The 5,545-nt window shown below is 42.7% G+C and overlaps 1 pseudogene; it reads right to left on the minus strand.

Annotated features, from left to right (window-relative positions):
- Window positions 1-4,854: 4,854 nt before the first annotated feature.
- Window positions 4,855-5,224, minus strand: LOC110204052 (iron-sulfur cluster assembly 1 homolog, mitochondrial pseudogene; annotated as a pseudogene).
- Between the last annotated feature and the right edge of the window lie 321 nt (window positions 5,225-5,545).

Raw genomic sequence — 5,545 nt, forward strand, 5'->3', positions numbered from 1 at the left:
TCTGAATGTCAGTATCTGAGGTCAGCAAAACTTCAAAGGGACCTTCCCAGGTAGCAGTAAGCTTCTCCTCCTTCCAAACTCTGATCAGGACCCAATCTCCGGCTGGTACCTGTGGACTGGGAATCCCAATGGTGGGGTTTGAGCAATTAGTTCCTTTATCTGAAGAGTATTCAAATGTTTTGCCAGGGAAGATACATATTCTCTTGAGAATTTATCCTTTTGTTCAAACAGAGGGTCCTAATTCCCTTCCTCTCCCTCAGGGTAAGGGTGTCCATACAAAAGTTCATAAGGAGAGAGCCCTATGTCCCTGCGGGGTTTGGTTTGGATTCTGAGAAGGGCCAGAGGCAGGCATCTGTTCCAGTGCAATTGGTGCTAAGGCTAACCTGGTAAGTTGTTTCTTAATCTCTTGATTCATCCTTTCAACCTTACCAGATGAGGGAGGATGCCAGGGGGTGTGAAACTCCCAGGTAACGTCCAAGGCTTGGGCTAGAGCCTGCAGAACCTTGGCTGTGAAATGGGTCGCCTGGTCCGAATCAATCCGTTCTACCACTCCATACCTTGGAATTATTTGCTCTAGTAAAATTTTTCCCACTGCAGGAGCAGTGGCACATCGAAAAGGAAAGTCTTCGACCCAAGAAGTTAAGCGGTCTGCTATGACTAGTAGGTATTTGAGGTGTCCTACAGGGGGTAGCTCGGTGAAATCCACCTGCATGCTCTGAAAAGCTCTAAGACCTGGGGCCTGCCCCCTACCAGAGTCTGGCACAACGCAGACTTGTTTGTCCTTCAACATACAAGGCACCCGTTTGCCAACTGTTGAGCCAAGGTATAAAGACCAGGAGACATGAACCAAGTCAGGATGGCATCACACAGGTTCTGGACATCCCAATGACTACCCTGGTGTAAATGTTGAAGGACCCGCCTCATACCTGCTCTGGTCAGTACCTCTCTTCCATCTGGAAGTAGCCATCACCCATCTTTTTCCTGTGCTCCTGATGCCAGCGCCTTCTGTTTTTCTTCCTCGGTAAAGGAGAGAGAAGGGAGACTGGAGGAAGAGGGGATTAGAACTAATATGTGACTAAGCAGCTCTGGTTCTGTCATCCCTGCCCTTTTTGCTTCCTCATCTGCAAGGCGACTGCCCCAGACTCAAAGGACTGCCCAGATTGATGACCATCCACATGTATTACTGTTATGGCCTCAGGCAACATTAGATTCTCTAAGATCTGACTAATTAAAGTAGTATGTGCTAATTCCTTCCCTTTACTGTTAACCATTCCCCTTTCTTCTCAGATTTTCCCAAAATATGTACCACTCCCCAGGTATACTTTGAATCAGTGTAAACACTGCCCTCCTTTCTTTTAATAATTTTAATGCCTGGTTTAAGGCACATAGTTCACATATTTGAGCAGACCAACTTTTTGGTAAACTTCCTGTCTCAACCAAGGATTCTTGATCCCCATTATATGATAGCATACCCATTTCTTCTTTTCCCTTCCACCATCCGAGAGGAACCATCAAAGAAAAAAATTGATTCCTCCAGCAATCGGGGATTCTTGTAAATCCTTCTGGACCCAGGTTTGAAGATCAATAAAGTCAATTCAATAATGCTCTAACTCAAATGCATCTCCACCCCCTGAGGTCAGAAAAGAGGCAGGACTTAAGTTATTATCTTCTGATACTATTAAATCATCTTTCTCCAGTAACATGGCTTCATATTTGAGAATTCTGGAATCTGATGCCACCTCCCTGCCCTTTGATTCAGGATGGCTCGCACCTGAAGGGGAACACTCACTATCAGGCTTCCCCCAAAGGTCAGCTTCCTACTCTCCTCCACCAGTATAGCAGCAGCCACTACTGCTTGAATACAGGTCGGCCACCCTCTAGCCACAGAATCCAAGATTTTTGATAAGAAAACCACAGGTCTCTTCTGGCCTCCCCCTATTTGGGTCAAGACCCCCAGTGCTACCCCTTTGTCTACATTTACAAATAAATGGAAGGGTTTCTCCAGGGAGGGGATTGTCAAAATGGGAGGGGAGGGGAGGACTTCCTTCAATTGCTTAAATCCTCCTCCCCTTCAGGGCCCCATCTAATTTGCTCTGGTTCTTCCTCCAATAAGCATTGGTACATAGGTTTTGTGAGGGATGCATATGAGTCAATCCAATTTCTGCAGTACCCTACTAACCCCAGGAACTTTCTGAGTTCCCCCTTTGTTTTCGGGAGGGGAGTTTGAAGGATTCCTGCCACCCGCTCTGGATCCAGCCTCTTCTGCCCCTCACTGATTAGATGTCCCAGTTATTTCACCTTTCGTTCCACAAATTGTAATTTATGCTTGGAAATCCTCAAACCCTCTGATTCCAAATAGTTTATCAATTTGATTGGGACCTCACTAGTTTCTATTCTCATGTTACCTGTCACCAGCAAATCATCTACGTATTGTAATACTTGTGTCCCAAGGGGAGCTCTAAACCCTTCCAGGATTTTTTCAAGGACTTGTCCAAATAAATTTGGTGATTCTGTATATTCCTGGGGCAGGATGCACCACCTATACTGCTGCTTCCTCCCAGTCTCAGGATCTTCCCATTCAAAAGCTAAGATGTCCCTACTACTAAGGTCTAAGGGACAGGCTCAAAATGCATCTTTTAAATCAATTACACTGAACCTGAACCACCTACTGCCTCCATTTATTCTTCCCAGGATCGTGTAGGGGTCAGGAACCACTGGGTGGGATGGTAGTACAACCTTATTAACTTCCCTCAAATCTTGGACTAGTCTATATGTTCCATCCCCTTTCTGTGTCTTGATTTCTCATAAAGTCACTAGCTTCCAATTGTTCTATTCTAATTTTTAAGTAAGTATTTTCTTCAGTAAGCTTTTGGACTTCCTTTTCCATTTGGCCAATTTTTCTTTTTAGGGCATTTTTCTCCTCATTGGCTTTTTGGACCTCTTTTGTCATTCGGGTTATGCTATTTTGTAAGGTGTTATTTTCTTCAGTATTTTTTTGGGTCTCCTTCAGCAAGCTGCTGACTTCTTTTTCATGATTTTCTTGCAGCTCTCTCATTTCTCTTCCCAGTTTTTCCTCTACTTCCCACTTACCCAAATAAAAACTTAGAGGTTTCTCCAGGTAGAAAACAGAAGTTTTATTCTAGCAAGTCTCACGTGAGAGTTGGGCATCACCTACCCAGGGTGGATGAGCAGCGAATAAGCAGTTACATACCCTCAGACAAACAACTCTAGGAAACTCCCCCTCCCCTCTTGTTTACCTGAATCTCTTTATCCCCATTGGCTGAGGTAAGAGACAAACAACTTTACCCAGGAACTAAGAGATACATTTTACTCGAAACAAACTTGGATTGCCTCATTTGGCAAAGATAAGGTACAAAACAAAGGAAGGGATGGTCAGCTGGTGCAGGACCTTATTCCCCCCAAAACATAAGATTTACAGGCAAATGAAACTTAGGCTCAGCTTATGCTAAAGCCTTACTACATTTTTGGAGCATAGTTTCCATTTTGTATGAGAAACTTTCAGTTGTCCCACACACCCACTAGATGATCCCCTCCAACTCTAAAATTCGAAGTGCGTTTAGGACTCGTGCTTTAGGAAGACAACTAGAGTGAAAGAAACAAGGAGTTAAACATTACAGACCTGGAGTATATATATTTTAGAGAGTGTTTTCATCTAGAAATTCTTTGCAGTGTTCCTAAAAATTTTTATCTACACACAGTGACCATGACATTTACAGGTTAAGGCCTCCTGATAAAGAAAACTTTGATAAACATTGTAAAAGGCTCTGGCAAATCTGGCTAGGTGAAAGATGTCCAAAGTCCTTTGCCAGCAGAAGTCTTTTCTGCCTCTGGATTTTAAGAGCCAAAAATCAGAGCTTAAAATGTAAAAATGATGAAAACACTCCACAATTATACTTGCTTGTCAGATATCCACTCTCATCACAACTATGTGAAATGCAAGCCTGAATCTAATCAATAAGACAAGGGCACTGAACATTTGTTCTAAGAGAAATACAAATGGGGATATAAACTCAGACAAGGGTTGCTTTTTTTCCTTTAAAGAATAGTAACAGCACTCCTCAGAAATTTTCTAGAGCTCAATCTGTCACCTTGTTAGAAACACCCTTGAAAATGGTGAATGTCAAAGCAGGAAAATTTATTACAATAGAATCTTAAGGAAGTGTTTATGGTTCTGGCCAGAGTCAGGCTACGCTCTCCTTCAGAGAAGAGTGAGCACTGAGTACTGAAGCAAGAGAAGCTTTATACTGTTAATTCGTCTAGAGCCCTCCCATCAGAAAGCTGGTTGGCCAGCTCTCTTCGGTTTACAATCTTCCCTCAATGCCCCATCTACCTGGTCGCGTCCCATGATCTGTTGATGAGGCTCTAATTTTATGTGGGATGTTTCAATTAATATTATATCAGCTAATTAACCATGCTCAGTAGCAATTTTGAGCTGCCTGGTCATTGACCCCAACCGGTTTGAGCCGGATCAGCCCTTATCCTAAACTTGCAGTTTTCTGGAAACTACCAGCTTACTTCTTATTGGCTAAGCTCACCTGCAGTGCAACTGTTTCTTTTGCTTTGAAACATCTTGGTTGTTTTGTACTCCCAGCATTGTTCTGTCTTTGTGGAAAGTTAACACTTGCCTGACTCTCACAACCTAAAAGATGGTGCAAAGCACTTTTTCTAGAATTTAACATCAAGGTTTTATTTTCAAAATGTGCTAACTTTATTTTCCTCATAAGGCAGCCATACCTTGCAAGGCTCAGAACCTGAGAAACATGATTTCTTTGGAAAGTTACAGGGTTCAACGTGAACATTCTTGGTACTTAATGCCAGATTAATCCTGAGTTTTCAAATGTTAAAGCTTTCTCCACAGGTACAAGTTCCTTTGATCTTTGGGTTATTGGAAACAAATTTGCCGGACGATATCTTCTACATATTCCATTTCTGTTTCTAAAAGCGTTTTCGCTGGGCTTTCTTTGCGATGAACACTCTAAATCCATCCTGAACAACTTCTTCATCAGATTCTCCTTTTGTCTTGGCATATTGTAAAGCATTAAATGTCCATTTCAACCAACTTTCAGACCTACATTTTCAGCTCTATCTTTAAGAAGCTGTTTTATCTTATTCACAGCACCTGGTGTCAGGGTTAGGGCTGCCGTGGTGGGGGCAGCTTCTTACTCATCACCTAGACTGTGGCTCATACGAATGAAGCAGACATCTTTCTTTTATTTTCTTTTTATATTTGCTTCTTTTTATATTTTCTTTTATAAAATACATTTTCTTTTGAGATAAGTTGTGTTGGGGAAGCTGAGCTGTCACCTTGTCTCTGCTCCCAGAGTACTTAATATTCAGGGCCTCCCTGGAGTCTCAGAATAGAATGTTTCAGAAGTTCTGAGCCTGTGTTGTTCCACAGTCAATGTTCTGTCACCACAATGGTTGTCACCACACTTGTTGATGCCCAGTGCCATTGTCTGGGATTTCCCAACAAGCCAGAAGCTTTCCCACATAGATCCTCTACTCTTGCTGCCTCAGGATACAG

This window comes from Phascolarctos cinereus, unplaced genomic scaffold, assembly GCF_003287225.1.
Source record: "Phascolarctos cinereus isolate Bilbo 61053 unplaced genomic scaffold, phaCin_HiC Scaffold_75;HRSCAF=609, whole genome shotgun sequence".
Classification (NCBI taxonomy): Eukaryota; Metazoa; Chordata; class Mammalia; order Diprotodontia; family Phascolarctidae; genus Phascolarctos; species Phascolarctos cinereus.